The sequence below is a fragment of the Stegostoma tigrinum genome, unplaced genomic scaffold (genome assembly GCF_030684315.1).
Source record: "Stegostoma tigrinum isolate sSteTig4 unplaced genomic scaffold, sSteTig4.hap1 scaffold_63, whole genome shotgun sequence".
Classification (NCBI taxonomy): domain Eukaryota; kingdom Metazoa; phylum Chordata; class Chondrichthyes; order Orectolobiformes; family Stegostomatidae; genus Stegostoma; species Stegostoma tigrinum.
Window position 1 is genome coordinate 2,210,690 of NW_026728568.1, and position 17,358 is coordinate 2,228,047.

Sequence of the window (17,358 nt, forward strand, 5' to 3'; positions counted from 1 at the left end):
ATATACATGGATTTTATGAAGGTTTTCAATAAGGTCGCTCATGGTATGCTCATCCAGAAGATTAAGATCCATGAGATCCATGGTGACTTGGCCTGCCCATATAAGGCAGACGGGAGCGGTGGAAGGCTAACAAAGATAACACAGTATAGGGCTGGAGGAACACAGCAGGCCACGCAGCATCAACAATGTCAGCTTTCCTGTTCCTCTGATGCTGCCTGACCTGCTGCGTTCTTCCAGCATGTACAGTTCTTGCCGTCTCAGTGGTGGAAAGCTGTTTTTCTGGCTGCAGCTCAGTGACGAGTGGTGTTCCGCATCGATGTGATTTCTGCTGTTTGTGATATGTGTAAATGACTTGGTTGCAAATGTAGACGGGGGATTAGTAAGTTTGCAGATGATATAAGGACCAGTGGACTTGTGGACAGCATGGAAGGTTGTCAAAGGACACAGCAAGATACAGACCAATTGCAAACACGAGCGGAGAAATGGCCGATGGAATTTAATCTGGGCAGGCATGAGGTGTTGCATTTTAGGAGACCAAGTGTTAAGGAAAGGGATACACAGTTAATGGTAGGACCCCAAACAGCAGTGATGTCCAGAGGGATCTTGGGGTCCTAGACCATAACTCCCTGACAGTAGCCACACAAGTAGATAGGGTGGTCAAAAAGGCATATCGCATGCTTGCCTTTATTCATAGGGGAACTCAGTGCAAGAGTCAGGATGTCACATTGCAGCTTTACAAGACTTTGGTGAGACCACACAGAGTATTGCATTCAATTCTGGCCGCCACATTACACTAAGGACGTGCAGGCTTTGGACAGGGTGCAGAAGAGATTTACCAGCATGCTGACTGGAATAGAGGGTATGAACGAGAGGGACAAGCTGGAAAAACTCTTCGTTTTCTCTGGAGCAGTAGAAGCTGAGGGCAGGCTTGATAGAAGTCTATAAAATTAGGACATACATAAATACAGCTAACGGTCAGAAAACTTCTCCCCCGGAGTTGAAGTGTCCACTATTAGGGGGCATGCATTTAAGCTGAGAGGGGGGAAGTTCAAAAGAGATGTGAGGGGCAAATATTTCACACTGAGCATGTTAAAAGTGTGGAATACATTGCCCGGGGTGGTAGTGGATGCAGATACGATGAAAGCATTTAAAAGGGACTTATAGTTAAGTGCGCGAATAGGTAAGGAATGGAGGACTATGGATCAAGGACAGGCAGAAGGGATTATTTCATTTGTTGTCATGTTTGGCCCAACGGGCACATTCCTGTTGCTCTAGTGTTCCAAGTTTTATGCTCACTTGTATCATGATTGCAAAAAGTAGGATTGGGAAGAATTTTTGAGAAGCGTTTGTGAACATTATTTCATGTAAGGACAAACGGGATAAGGATCAGGTGACACAGCACAGACAGATTTTGGAGCCCATGATCAATCATAGGGACCTCACAAGCACCAATGATCAGAGGGATCTCAGGATCTTGATGTGCATGCCTGTTGATCCCCCAATGTAATGGACCAGGTTGTTGAAGTGGTTTGGAAGGCACATTGGATACTTGTCTTTATTAGACTTAATATTAAGTGATAGAGTTTCAGAATAGGCAGGGTATGTACAAAATGTTGGTTAGGCCCAACAGTGAAGTCAACGGTGAGAAAATACAGTGAGACTTGGACAACTATCAGGCTTGGCCTGATAAAGGTTAAGTTACATTTGCGCCATACAAGTGCTAAGCAGCAATCAGCTCCAACAAGAGAGAATATGACCATATCAAAAAAATTCCATGTCCTTACCCTCACATGTATTTTTTTTTTAAACATGCAAGTGCTATCCAAGCCATGCAAGGCTATGGGCCAGGTGTTGGAAATGAGGTTAGAACAATTCAGTGCTTGTCCTTGACTGTCACAGAATCCGTGAGCTAAAGAATGTATTTCTCCTGTATTGTAGACGACTCACGTGCTTGGCTATCCAGTAAACCAAGGTTAACACTGATCTAAAACTAAACTGGGTCAGTTATACAACCAGCAGTAGCCAGGTCCATGGTACAAACCACCCTGCTGTGGGACAGGGTCAGGCAAATCCAAGTTAGCGGACGTGGTTGGAGACTCATTCGTTGGGGGCATAGATTCTGCAGCCACATTTGAGACACCAGGGCTGCGTGTTGCTTCCCTGCTGCCAAGGTCAAGGACATCTCTGATTGGTTGCCAGAAACTCTTAAGGGGGAGGGTGAGCAGCCAGAGGCCACTGTGCACGTTGGTACCAATGACATAGGCAGAAAGAGGGATGACATCCTGTGGACTGTGTACAAAGAGTTAGCAAAGAGGCTGAAAGGGAGGACCTCGAGGGTAATAATTTATGGGTTGCCATGAGTGCCACATGTTATAGAGTTAATTCATAGAAAGATAGGTGAGATGAATGCATGGTTAAGGAGCTGGCACAGGGGGCAGGATTACCGGTTCATGGATAATTGGGACCATTTCTGAGCAAGGGGTGACCTGTGTAAGAGGGATGGGAGGCAAGACGCTGTGAGTGGGTCAGGATTGAGGGGACAATTCATTGTGAGTTGGTTACGACGGAGGGGACAAGTGCCTGTGAGTAGGTCAGGAAGGAGGGGCAAGTCGCTGTGAGCAGGTCAGGACTGAGGGGGCAAGTCGCTATGGGCGGGTCAAGACTGAGGAGGGAAGTCACTGTGAGCGGGAAAGGACTGCAGGGGGCAAGTCGGTGTGAGCGCCACAGGGGGCCGGTCCCCGTGAGCGGGTCAGGGCTGCGGGGGCCGGTCCCCGGTCCCCGTCAGCGGGTCAGGGCTGCGGGGGCCGGTCCCCGTCAGCGGGTCAGGGCTGCGGGGGCCGGTCCCCGGTCCCCGTCAGCGGGTCAGGGCTGCGGGGGCCGGTCCCCGTCAGCGGGTCAGGGCTGCGGGGGCCGGTCCCCGTCAGCGGGTCAGGGCTGCGGGGGCCGGTCCCCGTCAGCGGGTCAGGGCTGCGGGGGCCGGTCCCCGTCAGCGGGTCAGGGCTGCGGGGGCCGGTCCCCGTCAGCGGGTCAGGGCTGCGGGGGCCGGTCCCCGTCAGCGGGTCAGGGCTGCGGGGGCCGGTCCCCGTCAGCGGGTCAGGGCTGCGGGGGCCGGTCCCCGTCAGCGGGTCAGGGCTGCGGGGGCCGGTCCCCGTCAGCGGGTCAGGGCTGCGGGGGCCGGTCCCCGTCAGCGGGTCAGGGCTGCGGGGGCCGGTCCCCGTCAGCGGGTCAGGGCTGCGGGGGCCAGTCCCCGTGAGCAAGAGAGGGCTGCGGGGGCCGGTCCCCGTAAGCGGGTCAGGGCTGCGGGGGCCGGTCCCCGTGAGCCGGTCAGGGCTGCGGGGGCCGGTCCCCGTGAGCGGGTCAGGGCTGCGGGGGCCGGTCCCCGTGAGCGGGTCAGGGCTGCGGGGGGAAGGTCCCCGTGAGCCTGTCAGGGCCGCGGGGGCACATTCCCTGTGAGTGTGTCAGGGCCGCGGGAGGGCCGGTCCCTGTGAGCGGGTCAGGGCCGCGGGGGCACATTCCCTGTGAGCGTGTCAGGGCCGCGGGGGGCCGGTCCCTGTGAGCCGGTCAGGGCTGCGGGGGCCGGTCCCCGTGAGCGGCTCAGGGCCGCGGGGGCCGGTCCCCGTGAGCGGGTCATGGCCGCGGGGGCCGGTCCCCGTGAGCGGGTCATGGCCGCGGGGGCACATTCCCTGTGAGTGTGTCAGGGCTGCGGGGGGCCGGTCCCTGTGAGCGTGTCAGGGCTGCGGGGGGCAAGTCGCTGTGAGCGGGTCATGGCCGCGGGGGGCAAGTCCCTGTCAGCGGGTCAGGGCCGCGGGGGCCGGTACCCGTGAGCGGGTCAGGGCCGCGGGGGCACATTCCCTGTCAGTGTGTCAGGGCTGCGGGGGGCCGGTCCCTGTGAGCGTGTCAGGGCTGCGGGGGGCAAGTCGCTGTGAGCGGGTCAGGGCTGCGGGGGGCAAGTCCCTGTGAGCGTGGCAGGGCTGCGGGGGGCTGGTCCCTGTGAGCGTGGCAGGGCTGCGGGGGGCCGGTCGCTCTGAGCGCGAGACGACTGCGGGGTGCAAGTCGCTGTGAGTGCGAGAGGACTGCAGGGGGCAAGTCGCTGTGAGCAGGTCAGGGCTGCGGAGGGCAAGTCGCTGTGAGCGCGAGAGGAGTGCGGGGGGGGCAAGTCGCTGTGAGCGGGTCAGGGCTGCGGAGGGCATATCGCTGTGAGCGGGTCAGGACTGCGGGGGCCGGTCCCTGTGAGCGGGTCAGGGATGCGGGGACCCGTCCCTGTGAGAGGCTCAGGACTGCGGGGTCCCGTCCCTGTGAGCGGCTCAGGGCCGCAGGGGCACATTCCCTGTGAGTGTGTCAGGGCCGCGGGGGGCCGGTCCCTGTGAGCGGGTCAGGGCCGCGGGGGCACATTCCCTGTGAGTGTGTCAGGGCCGCGGGGGGCCGGTCCCCGTGAGCGGGTCATGCCCGCGGGGGCCGGTCCCCGTGAGCGGGTCATGACCGCGGGGGCCGGTCCCCGTGAGCGGGTCATGCCCGCGGGGGCCGGTCCCCGTGAGCGGGTCATGCCCGCGGGGGCCGGTCCCCGTGAGCGGGTCATGCCCGCGGGGGCCGGTCCCCGTGAGCGGGTCAGGGCTGCGGGGGGCAAGTCCCTGTGAGCCGGTCAGGGCCGCGGGGGCACATTCCCTGTGAGTGTGTCAGGGCCGCGGGGGGCCGGTCCCTGTGAGCGGGTCAGGGCCGCAGGGGCACATTCCCTGTGAGTGTGTCAGGGCCGCGGGGGGCCGGTCCCTGTGAGCGTGTCAGGGCTGCGGGGGGGCAAGTCCCTGTGAGCGGGTCAGGGCCGCGGGGGCACATTCCCTGTGAGCGGGTCAGGGCCGCGGGGGGCCGGTCCCCGTGAGCGTGTCAGGGCCGCGGGGGCCGGTCCCCGTGAGCGGGTCATGCCCGCGGGGGCCGGTGCCCGTGAGCGGGTCATGCCCGCGGGGGCCGGTCCCCGTGAGCGGGTCATGCCCGCGGGGGCCGGTCCCCGTGAGCGGGTCATGCCCGCGGGGGCCGGTCCCCGTGAGCGGGTCATGCCCGCGGGGGCCGGTCCCCGTGAGCGGGTCATGCCCGCGGGAGCCGGTCCCCGTGAGCGGGTCAGGGCTGCGGGGGGCAAGTCCCTGTGAGCCGGACAGGGCCGCGGGGGCACATTCCCTGTGAGTGTGTCAGGGCCGCGGGGGGCCGGTCCCTGTGAGCGGGTCAGGGCCGCAGGGGCACATTCCCTGTGAGTGTGTCCGGGCCGCGGGGGGCCGGTCCATGTGAGCGTGTCAGGGCTGCGGGGGGGCAAGTCCCTGTGAGCGGGTCAGGGCCGCGGGGGCACATTCCCTGTGAGCGGGTCAGGGCTGCGGGGGCCGGTCTCCGTTAGCGGGTGGGGGCTGCGGGGGCTGGTCCCCGTGAGCGGGTCAGGGACCTCCCCCCCGCAGCCCTGTGAGCCGGTCAGGGCCGCGGGGGCACATTCCCTGTGAGTGTGTCAGGGCCGCGGGGGGCCGGTCCCTGTGAGCGTGTCAGGGCCGCGGGGGGCCGGTCCCTGTGAGCAGGTCAGGGCCGCGGGGGCACATTCCCTGTGAGCGTGTCAGGGCCGCGGGGGGCCGGTCCCTGTGAGCCGGTCAGGGCCGCGGGGGGAAGGTCCCTGTGAGCCTGTCAGGGCCGCGGGGGCACATTCCCTGTGAGCGTGTCAGGGCCGCGGGGGGCCGGTCCCTGTGAGCCGGTCAGGGCTGCGGGGGCCGGTCCCCGTGAGCGGCTCAGGGCCGCGGGGGCCGGTCCCCGTGAGCGGGTCATGGCCGCGGGGGCCTGTCCCCGTGAGCGGGTCATGGCCGCGGGGGCACATTCCCTGTGAGTGTGTCAGGGCTGCGGGGGGCCGGTCCCTGTGAGCGTGTCAGGGCTGCGGGGGGCAAGTCGCTGTGAGCGGGTCAGGGCTGTGGGGGGCAAGTCCCTGTGAGCGTGGCAGGGCTGCGGGGGGCCGGTCCCTGTGAGCGGGTCAGGGCCGCGGGGGCACATTCCATGTGAGTGTGTCAGGGCCGCGGGGGGCCGGTGCCTGTGAGCGGGTCAGGGCCGCGGGGGCCGGTCCCTGTGAGCCGGTCAGGGTCGCGGGGGCCGGTCCCCGGGAGCCGGTCAGGGCCGCGGGGGCCGGTCCCCGTGAGCCGGTCAGGGCTGCGGGGGGCAAGTCCCCGTGAGCCGGTCAGGGCTGCGGGGGCCGGTCCCCGTGAGCGGGACAGGGCCGCGGGGGCACATTCCCCGTGAGCGTGTCAGGGCCGCGGGGGCCGGTCCCCGTGAGCGGGTCAGGCCCGCGGGGGCCGGTCCCCCTGAGCGGGTCATGCCCGCGGGGGCCGGTCCCCCTGAGCGGGTCATGCCCGCGGGGGCCGGTCCCCGTGAGCGGGTCAGGGCCGCGGGGGGCAAGTCCCTGTGAGCCGGTCAGGGCCGCGGGGGCACATTCCCTGTGAGTGTGTCAGGGCCGCGGGGGGCCGGTCCCTGTGAGCGGGTCAGGGCCGCAGGGGCACATTCCCTGTGAGCGTGTCAGGGCCGCGGGGGGCCGGTCCCTGTGAGCGTGTCAGGGCCGCGGGGGGGCAAGTCCCTGTGAGCGGGTCAGGGCCGCGGGGGCACATTCCCTGTGAGCGTGTCAGGGCCGCGGGGGGCAAGTCCCTGTCAGCGGGAGAGGACTGCAAGGGGCAGGTCCCTGTCAGCGGGACAGGACTGCGGGGGGCAAGCGGCAGTGAGCGGGTCAGGGCTGTGGGGGCCAGTCCCTGTCACCGGGTCAGGGCTGAGGAGGGCCAATCCCTGTGAGCGGGTCAGGGCTGCGAGGGGCAAGTCGCAGTGAGCGGGTCAGGGCTGCGGGGGTCAGTCCCTGTGAGCGGGTCAGGGCTGCGGGGGGCAACTCGCAGTGAATGGGTCAGGGCTGCGGGGGCAAGTCCCTGTCAGCGGAACAGGACTGCGGGGGGCCAGTCCCTGTGAGCGGGTTAGGGCTGCGGGGGCCAGTCCCTGTGAGCGGGTCACAGCTGCGCGGGCCAGTCCCTGTGAGCGGGTCAGGGCTGCGGGGGGCAAGTCGCAGTGAGCGGGTCAGGGCTGCGGGGGCCAGTCCCCCTGAGCGGGTCAGGTCTGTGGGGGGCAAGTCGCAGTGAGGGGTCAGGGCTGCGGGGTGCAAGTCGCAGTCAGCGGGTCAGGGCTGCGGGGGGAAAGTCGCAGTAAGCGGGGCAGGGCTGCAGGGGCAAGTCCCTGTCAGCGGGACAGGACTGCGGGGGTCAAGTCGCAGTGAGGGGGTCAAGTCGCAGTGAGGGTGTCAGGGCTGCGGGGGGCCAGTCCCGGTAAGCGGGTCAGGGATGCGGGGGTCAGTCCCGGTGAGTGGGTCAGGGCTGCGGGGGCAAGTCCCTGTCAGCGGAACAGGGCTGCGGGGGCCAGTCCCTGTGAGCGGGTCAGGGCTGCGGGGGCCAGTCCCTGTGAGCGGGTCAGGGCTGCGGGGGACAGTCCCTGTGAGCGGGTCAGGGCTACGGGGGGCAGTCCCTGTGAGCGGGTCAGGGCTGCGGGGGCCAGTCCCTGTGAGCGGGTCAGGGCTGCGGAGGACAGTCCCTGTGAGCGGGTCAGGGCTGCGGAGGACAGTCCCTGTGAGCGGGTCAGGGCTGCGGGGGACAGTCCCTGTGAGCGGGTCAGGGCTGCGGGGGACAGTCCCTGTGAGTGGGTCAGGGCTGCGGGGGGCAACTCGCAGTGAATGGGTCAGGGCTGCGGGGGCAAGTCCCTGTCAGCGGAACAGGACTGCGGGGGGCCAGTCCCTGTGAGCGGGTTAGGGCTGCGGGGGCCAGTCCCTGTGAGCGGGTCACAGCTGCGCGGGCCAGTCCCTGTGAGCGGGTCAGGGCTGCGGGGGGCAAGTCGCAGTGAGCGGGTCAGGGCTGCGGGGGCCAGTCCCCCTGAGCGGGTCAGGTCTGTGGGGGGCAAGTCGCAGTGAGGGGTCAGGGCTGCGGGGTGCAAGTCGCAGTCAGCGGGTCAGGGCTGCGGGGGGAAAGTCGCAGTAAGCGGGGCAGGGCTGCAGGGGCAAGTCCCTGTCAGCGGGACAGGACTGCGGGGGTCAAGTCGCAGTGAGGGGGTCAAGTCGCAGTGAGGGTGTCAGGGCTGCGGGGGGCCAGTCCCGGTAAGCGGGTCAGGGATGCGGGGGTCAGTCCCGGTGAGTGGGTCAGGGCTGCGGGGGCAAGTCCCTGTCAGCGGAACAGGACTGCGGGGGGCAAGTCGCAGTGAGCGGGTCAGGGCTGCGGGGGGCCAGTAGCAGTGAGCGGGTCAGGTCTGCGGGGGGCCAGTCCCTGTGAGCTGCTGAGGGCTGCGGGGGCCAGCCCCTATCAGCGGGTCAGGGCTGCAGGGGACCGGTCCCCCTGAGCAGGTCAGGGCTGCGGGGGGCCGGTCCCCCTGAGCGGGTCAGGGCTGCGGGGGGCTTGTCGCAGTGAGCGGGTCAGGGCTGCGGGGGGCAAGTCCCTGTTAGCGGGACAGGACTGCAAGGGGCAAGTCGCAGTGACGGGGTCAAGTCGCAGCGAGCGGGTCAGGGCTGCGAGGGCAGGCCCTCTGAGCGGGTCAGGGCTGCGAGGGGCAAGTCGCAGTGAGCGGGTCAGGGCTGCGGGGGGCAAGTCGCAGTGAGCGGGTCAGGGCTGGGGGGGGCAAGTCGCAGTGAGCGGGTCAGGGCTGCGGGGGGCCAGTCGCAGAGAGCGGGTCAGGGCAGCGGGTGCAAGTCCCTGTCAGCGGGACAGGACTGCAAGGGGCAGGTCCCTGTCAGCGGGACAGGACTGCGGGGGGCAAGCGGCAGTGAGCGGGTCAGAGCTGTGGGGGCCAGTCCCTGTCACCGGGTCAGGGCTGCGGAGGGCCAAGCCCTGTGAGCGGGTCAGGGCTGCGAGGGGCAGGCCGTCTGAGCGGGTCAGGGCTGCGGGGGGCCAGTCCCGGTAAGCGGGTCAGGGATGCGGGGGTCAGTCCCTGTGAGCGGGTCAGGGCTGCGGGGGGCAACTCGCAGTGAATGGGTCAGGGCTGCGGGGGCAAGTCCCTGTCTGCGGAACAGGACTGCGGGGGGCCAGTCCCTGTGAGCGGGTTAGGGCTGCGGGGGCCAGTCCCTGTGAGCGGGTCACAGCTGCGCGGGCCAGTCCCTGTGAGCGGGTCAGGGCTGTGGGGGGCAAGTCGCAGTGAGCGGGTCAGGGCTGCGGGGGCCAGTCCCCCTGAGTGGGTCAGGTCTGCAGGGGGCAAGTCGCAGTGAGGGGTCAGGGCTGCGGGGTGCAAGTCGCAGTCAGCGGGTCAGGGCTGCGGGGGGAAAGTCGCAGTAAGCGGGACAGGGCCGCAGGGGCAAGTCCGTGTCAGCGGGACAGGACTGCGGGGGGCAAGTCGCAGTGAGGGGGTCAGGGCTGCGGGGTGCAGTGTCGCAGCGAGCAGGTCAGGGCTGCGGGGGCAGGCCCTCTGAGCGGGTCAGGGCTGCGGGGGGCAAGTCGCAGTGAGCGGGTCTGGGGTGCAGGGGGCATTGTCGCGGTGTGAGGGTCAGGGATGCAGGGGCCAGTCCCTGTGAAGCGGGTCAGGGCTGCGGCGGCATGTCCCAGTCAGCGGGACAGGACGGCAAGGGGGCAGGTCCCTGTCAGCGGGACAGCAGTGCAGGGGGGCAGGTCGCAGTGAGCGGGTCAGGTCTGCGGGGGGCAAGTCGCAGTGAGCGGGTCAGGGCTGCGGGGGCCCAGTCCCCCTGAGCGGGTCAGGTCTGCGGGGGGCAAGTCGCAGTGAGGGGTCAGGGCTGCGGGGGGCTGGTCGCAGTGAGCGGGTCAGCTCTGCAGGGGGCAAGTCGCAGTGAGCGGGTCAGGGCTGCAGGGGCCATTCCCTGTGAGCAGGTCAGGGCTGCGGGGGCAGGCTCTCTGAGCGGGTCAGGGCTGCGTGGGGCAAGTCGCAGTGAGCGGGTCCGGGGTGCGGGGGGCAATGTCGCACTGAGCGGTTCAGGGCTGCGGGGGGCCAGTGCCTGTGAGCGGGTCAGGGCTGCGGGGGCATGTCCTTGTCAGCGGGACAGGACTGCAGGGGGGCTGGTCCCTGTCAGCGGGACAGGACTGCAGGGGGCAGGTCCCTGTCAGCGGGACAGGACTGCAGGTGGGCAAGTCGCAGTGAGCGCGTCAGGGCTGCGGGGACCCATCGCAGTGAGCGGGTCAGGGCTGCGGGGGGCCAGTCCCTGTGAGCGGGTCAGGGCTGCGGGGGCCAGTCCCTGTCAGCGGGACAGGACTGCGGGGGGCAAGTCGCAGTGAGCGGGTCATGTCTGCGGGGGGCAAGTCGCAGTGAGCGGGTCAGGGCTGCGGGGGGCAAGTCGCAGAGAGCGGGTCAGGGCTGTGGGGGCCAGTCCCTGTCACCGGGTCAGGGCTGCGGAGGGCCAATCCCTGTGAGCGGGTCAGGGCTGCGAAGGGCAGGCCGTCTGAGCGGGTCAGTGCTGCGGCGGGCAAGTTGCAGTGAGCGGGTCAGGGCTGCGGGGGGCCAGTCCCGGTAAGCGGGTCAGGGATGCGGGGGTCAGTCCCTGTGAGCGGGTCAGGGCTGCGGGCGGCAACTCGCAGTGAGTGGGTCAGGGCTGCGGGGGCAAGTCCCTGTCAGCGGAACAGGACTGCGGGGGGCAAGTCGCAGTGAGCGGGTCAGGGCTGCGGATGGCCAGTCCCTGTGAGCGCGTTAGGGCTGCGGCGGGCCAGTCCCTGTGAGCGGGTCACGGCTGCGGGGGCCAGTCCCCCTGAGCGGTTCAGGTCTGTGGGGGGCAAGTCGCAGTGAGGGGTCAGGGCTGCGGGGTGCAAGTCGCAGTCAGCGGGTCAGGGCTGCGGGGGGAAAGTCGCAGAAAGCGGGACAGGACTGCGGGGGGCAAGTCGCAGTAAGCGGGTCAGGGCTGCAGGGGCAAGTCCCTATCAGCGGGACAGGACTGCGGGGGGCAAGTCGCAGTGAGGGGGTCAAGTCGCAGTGAGGGGGTCAGGGCTGCGGGGTGCAGTGTCGCAGCGAGCGGGTCAGGGCTGCGGGGGCAGGCCCTCTGAGCGGGTCAGGGCTGCGGGGGGCAAGTCGCAGTGAGCGGGTCTGGGGTGCGGGGGGCATTGTCGCGGTGTGAGGGTCAGGGATGCAGGGGCCAGTCCCTGTGAGTGGGTAAGGGCTGCGGGGGCCAGTCCCTGTGAGCGTGTCAGGGCTGCGGCGGCATGTCCCAGTCAGCGGGACAGGACTGCAAGGGGGCAGGTCCCTGTCAGCGGGAGAGCACTGCAGGGGGGCAGGTCGCAGTGAGCGGGTCAGGGCTGCGGGGGGCCAGTCCCCCTGAGCGGGTCAGGTCTGCGGGGGGCAAGTCGCAGTGAGGGGTCAGGGCTGCGGGAGGCTGGTCGCAGTGAGCGGGTCAGCTCTGCGGGGGGCAAGTCGCAGTGAGCGGGTCAGGGCTGCAGGGGCCATTCCCTGTGAGCAGGTCAGGGCTGCGGGGGCAGGCTCTCTGAGCGGGTCAGGGCTGCGTGGGGCAAGTCGCAGTGAGCGGGTCTGGGGTGCGGGGGGCAATGTCGCACTGAGCGGTTCAGGGCTGCGGGGGGCCAGTGCCTGTGAGCGGGTCAGGGCTGCGGGGGCATGTCCTTGTCAGCGGGACAGGACTGCAGGGGGGCCGGTCCCTGTCAGCGGGACAGGACTGCAGGGGGGCAGGTCCCTGTCAGCGGGACAGGACTGCAGGGGGGCAAGTCGCAGTGAGCGCGTCAGGGCTGCGGGGACCCATCGCAGTGAGCGGGTCAGGGCTGCGGGGGGCCAGTCCCTGTGAGCGGGTCAGGGCTGCGGGGGCCAGTCCCTGTCAGCGGGACAGGACTGCGGTGGGCAGTGTCGCAGTGAGCGGGTCAGGGCTGCGGGGGCCAGTCCCTGTCACCGGGTCAGGGCTGCGGGGGGCAAGTCGCAGTGAGCGGGTCAGGGCTGCGGGGGGCTGGTCCCCCTGAGCGGATCAGGGCTGTGGGGGGCAATGTCGCAGTGAGCGGGTCAGGGCTGAGGGGGCAAGTCGCAGTGAGGGGGTCAGGGCTGCGGGAGGCAGGGTCGCAGTGAGCGGGTCAGCTCTGCGGGGGGCCAGTCCCTGTGAGCGGGTCAGGGGTGCGGGTACCAGTCCCTGTCAGCAGGACAGGACTGCGTGGGGCAAGTCGCAGTGAGCGGGTCAGGGCTGCGGGGGGCAAGTCGCAGTGAGCGGGTCAGGGCTGCGGGAGGCTGGGTAACATTGAGCGGGTCAGGGCTGCGGGGGGTCAGTACCTGTGAGCGAGTCAGGGCTGCGGCGGCCAGTCCCTGCGAGCGGGTCAGGGCTGGGGGGGGCAGTGTCGCAGTGAGCGGGTCAGGGCTGCGGGGGGCAGGTCGCAGTGAGCGGGTCAGGGCTGCGGGTGGCAGTGTCGCAGTGAGCGGGTCAGGACGGCGGAGGGCAAATGGCACTGAGCGGGTCAGGTCTGCGGGCAACAAGTCGCAGTGAGCGGGTCACGGCTGCGGGGGCCAGTCCATGTGAGCGGGTCGGCGCGGTGGGGGCCAGTCCCTCTGAGCGGGTCAGAGCTGCGGGGCCAAGTCGCAGTGAGCGGATCAGGGCTGTCGGGGGCAGTGTCGCAGTGAGCGGGTCAGGGCTGCGGGGGATAGTTCGCAGTGAGCGGGTCAGGGCTGCAGGGGGCCATTCGCAGTGAGCGGGACAGGACTGCGGGGGCAAGTCGCAGTGAGCGGGTCAGGACTGCGGGGGGCAAATCGCAGTGAGCGGGTCAGGTCTGCGGGGGGCAAGTCGCAGTGAGCGGGTCAGGGCTGCGGGGGGTAGTGTCGCAGTGAGCGTGTCAGGGCTGCGGGGGACCGGTCGCCCTGAGCGGGTCAGGGCTGCCGGGGGCAAGCCGCAGTGAGCGGGTCAGGGCTGCGGGGGGCTAGTCGCTGTGAGCGGGTCAGGGCAGCGGGGGGCCATTCCCTGTGAACGGGTCAGGGCTGCAGGGGCCAGTCCCTGTGAGCGGGTCAGGGCAGCGGGGGCCAGTCCCTGTCAGCGGGACAGGACTGCGGGGGGCAAGTTGCTGACAGCGGGACAGGACTGCGGGGGGGCAACTCGCAGTGAGCGCGTCAGGACTGCTGGGGGCAAGTCGCAGTGAGCGGGTCAGGGCTGCGGGCGGCAAGTCGCAGTGAGCGGGTCAGGGCAGCGGGGGGCAAGTCGCAGTGAGCGGGTCAGGGCTGCGGGGGGCCAGTCGCAGAGAGCGGGTCAGGGCAGCGGGTGCAAGTCCCTGTCAGCGGGGCAGGACTGCGGGGGGCAAGCGGCAGTGAGCGGGTCAGGGCTGTGGGGGCCAGTCCCTGTCACTGGGTCAGGGCTGCGGAGGGCCAATCCCTGTGAGCGGGTCAGGGCTGCGAGGGGCAGGCCATCTGAGCGGGTCAGGGCTGCGGGGGGCAAGTCGCAGTGAGCGGGTCAGGGCTGCGGGGGGCCAGTCCCGGTAAGCGGGTCAGGGAGGCGGGGGTCAGTCCCTGTGAGCAGGTCAGGTCTGCGGGGGCCAGTCCCTGTGAGCGGGTCACAGCTGCGCGGGTCAGTCGCAGTGAGCGGAACAGGGCTGCGGGGGGCAAGTCGCAGTGAGCGGGTCAGGTCTGCGGGGGGCAAGTCGCAGAGCGCGGGTCAGGGCAGCGGGGGCCAGTCCCTGTCAGCGGGACAGGGCTGCGGGGGCAAGTCCCCGTGAGTTGGTCAGGGCTGCGGGGGGGCAAGTTGCAGTGAGCGGGTCAGTGCTGCGGGGGCCCAGTCCCTGTGAGCGGGTCAGGGCTGTTAGCGGGACAGGACTGCGGGGGGCTAGTCGCTGTGAGCGGGTCAGGGCAGCGGGGGGCCATTCCCTGTGAACGGGTCAGGGCTGCAGGGGCCAGTCCCTGTGAGCGGGTCAGGGCAGCGGGGGCCAGTCCCTGTCAGCGGGACAGGACTGCGGGGGGCAAGTTGCTGACAGCGGGACAGGACTGCGGGGGGGCAACTCGCAGTGAGCGCGTCAGGACTGCTGGGGGCAAGTCGCAGTGAGCGGGTCAGGGCTGCGGGCGGCAAGTCGCAGTGAGCGGGTCAGGGCTGCGGTGGGCCAGTCGCAGAGAGCGGGTCAGGGCAGCGGGTGCAAGTCCCTGTCAGCGGGGCAGGACTGCGGGGGGCAAGCGGCAGTGAGCGGGTCAGGGCTGTGGGGGCCAGTCCCTGTCACTGGGTCAGGGCTGCGGAGGGCCAATCCCTGTGAGCGGGTCAGGGCTGCGAGGGGCAGGCCATCTGAGCGGGTCAGGGCTGCGGGGGGCAAGTCGCAGTGAGCGGGTCAGGGCTGTGGGGCGCCGGGACCCCAGAGCGGGTCAGGGCTGCGGGGGGGGCAGGTCGCAGTGAGCGGGTCAGGGCTGCGGGGGGCAAGTCGCAGTGAGCGGGTCAGGGCTGTGGGGCGCCAGGACCCCTGAGCGGGTCAGGGCTGCGGGGGGGCAAGTCGCAGTGAGCGGGTCAGGTCTGCGGGGGGCAAGTCGCAGTGAGCGGGTCAGGGCAGTGGGGGGCCAGTCGCTGTGAGCGGGTCAGGGCTGCGGGGTCAAGTCCCTGTCAGCGGGACAGGGCTGCGGGGGGCAAGTTGCAGTGAGCGGGTCAGGGCTGCGGGGGGCCGGTCCCCCTGAGCGGGTGACGACTGCGTGGGGCAAGTCGCAATAAGCGGGTAAGGACTGCGGGGGGCCAGTCGCAGTGAGCGGGTTAGGGCTGCGGGGGCAATTCCCCGTCAGCGGGTCAGGGCTGCGGGGGGCAAGTCGCAGTGAGCGGGTTAGGGCTGCGGGTGGAAGTGTCGCAGTGAGCGGGTCAGTGCTGCGGGGGGGTCGGTCCCCGTGAGTGGGTCAGGGCTGCGGGGGGCCGGTCCCCAAGAGCGTGTCAGGGCTGCGGGGGGCAAGTCGCAGTGAGCGGGTCCGGGCGGTGGGGGCCAGTCCCTGTGAGCTGCTGAGGGCTGCGGGGGCCAGCCCCTGTCAGCGGGTCAGGGCTGCGGGGGTAAGTCGCAGTGAGCGGGTCAGGTCTGCGGGGGACCAGTCCCCCTGAGCGGGTCAGGGCTGCGGGGGGCCAGTCCCCCTGAGCGGGTAAGGGCTGCAGGGGGCTTGTCGCAGTGAGCGGGTCAGGTCTGCGGGGGGCAAGTCGCAGAGCGCGGGTCAGGGCAGCGGGGGCCAGTCCCTGTCAGCGGGACAGGGCTGCGGGGGCAAGTCCCCGTGAGTTGGTCAGGGCTGCGGGGGGGCAAGTTGCAGTGAGCGGGTCAGTGCTGCGGGGGCCCAGTCCCTGTGAGCGGGTCAAGGCTGTTAGCGGGACAGGACTGCGGGGGGCTAGTCGCTGTGAGCGGGGCAGGGCAGCGGGGGGCCATTCCCTGTGAACGGGTCAGGGCTGCAGGGGCCAGTCCCTGTGAGCGGGTCAGGGCAGCGGGGGCCAGTCCCTGTCAGCGGGACAGGACTGCGGGGGGCAAGTTGCTGACAGCGGGACAGGACTGCGGGGGGGCAACTCGCAGTGAGCGCGTCAGGACTGCTGGGGGCAAGTCGCAGTGAGCGGGTCAGGGCTGCGGGCGGCAAGTCGCAGTGAGCGGGTCAGGGCAGCGGGGGGCAAGTCGCAGTGAGCGGGTCAGGGCTGCGGGGGGCCAGTCGCAGAGAGCGGGTCAGGGCAGCGGGTGCAAGTCCCTGTCAGCGGGGCAGGACTGCGGGGGGCAAGCGGCAGTGAGCGGGTCAGGGCTGTGGGGGCCAGTCCCTGTCACTGGGTCAGGGCTGCGGAGGGCCAATCCCTGTGAGCGGGTCAGGGCTGCGAGGGGCAGGCCATCTGAGCGGGTCAGGGCTGCGGGGGGCAAGTCGCAGTGAGCGGGTCAGGGCTGCGGGGGGCCAGTCCCGGTAAGCGGGTCAGGGAGGCGGGGGTCAGTCCCTGTGAGCAGGTCAGGGCTGCGGGGGCCAGTCCCTGTGAGCGGGTCACAGCTGCGCGGGCCAGTCCCTGTGAGCGGGTCAGGGCTGCGGGGGGCAAGTCGCAGTGAGCGGGTCAGGGCTGCGGGGGCCAGTCCCCCTGAGTGGGTCAGGTCTGCGGGGCGCAAGTCGCAGTGAGGGGTCAGGGCTGCGGGGTGCAAGTCGCAGTCAGCGGGTCAGGGCTGCGGGGGCTAGTCCCTGTCAGCGGGACAGGACTGCGGGGGTCAAGTCGCAGTGAGGGGGTCAGGGCTGCGGGGTGCAGTGTCGCAGCGAGCGGGTCAGGGCTGCGGATAGCCAGTCCCTGTGAGCGCGTCAGGGCTGCGGCGGTGAGTCCCTGTGAGCAGGTCAGGGCTGCCGGGGACAGTCCCTGTGAGCGGATCAGGGCTGCGGGGGCCAAGCCCTCTGAGCGGGTCAGGGCTGCGGGGGACAGTCCCTCTGAGCGGGTCAGGGCTGCGGGGGGCCGGTCCCCGTGAGCGGGTCAGGGCTGCAGGGGAACGGTCCCCCTGAGCGGGTCAGGGCTGCGGGGGGCAGGTCGCAGTGAGCGGGTCAGGTCTGCGGGGGGCAGGTCGTACTGAGCGGGTCAGGGCTGCGGGGGCCAGTCCCCGGGAGCGTGTCAGGGCTGCGGGGGCCAGTCCCTCTGAGCGGGCGAGGGCTGCGGGGGCCAATCCCCGGGAGTGGGTCAGGGAGGCAGTCCCTCTGAGCTGGTCAGGGCTGCGGGGGCCAGTCCCTCTGAGCGGGTCAGGGCTGCGGGGGCAAGTCCCTGTCAGCGGGTCAGGGCTGCGGGGGCCAGTCTCTCTGAGCGGGTCAGGGCTGCGGGGGCTAGTCCCTGTCAGCGGGTCAGGGCTGCGGGGGCCAGTTCCTGTGAGCGGGTCAGGGCTGCGGGGGCCAGTCCCTGTCAGCGGGACAGGACTGCAAGGGTCAAGTCGCAGTGAGCGGGTCAGGGCTGCGAGGGCAAGTCCCTGTCAGCGGGACAGGGCAGCGGGGGAACAGTCCGCGTGAGTGGGTCAGGGCTGCGGGGGGCAGTGTCGCAGTGAGCGGGTCAGGGCTGCGGGGGGCAAGTCACAGTGAGCGGGTCAGGGCTGCGGGGGCCAGTCCCCCTGAGTGGGTCAGGTCTGCGGGGCGCAAGTCGCAGTGAGGGGTCAGGGCTGCGGGGTGCAAGTCGCAGTCAGCGGGTCAGGGCTGCGGGGGCAAGTCCCTGTCAGCGGGACAGGACTGCGGGGGTCAAGTCGCAGTGAGGGGGTCAGGGCTGCGGGGTGCAGTGTCGCAGCGAGCGGGTCAGGGCTGCGGGTGGCCAGTCCCTGTGAGCGCGTCAGGGCTGCGGCGGTGAGTCCCTGTGAGCAGGTCAGGGCTGCCGGGGACAGTCCCTGTGAGCGGGTCAGGGCTGCGGGGGCCAAGCCCTCTGAGCGGGTCAGGGCTGCGGGGGACAGTCCCTCTGAGCGGGTCAGGGCTGCGGGGGGCCGGTCCCCGTGAGCGGGTCAGGGCTGCAGG

General features: G+C 69.2%; 1 protein-coding gene across 3 annotated transcripts in view; it reads right to left on the bottom strand.

Moving 5' to 3' along the window:
• LOC132209039 (uncharacterized) overlaps positions 1 to 17,358 on the bottom strand; it is a 324,143-nt gene that overhangs the window by 23,152 nt on the left and 283,633 nt on the right. The window lies entirely within an intron of this gene.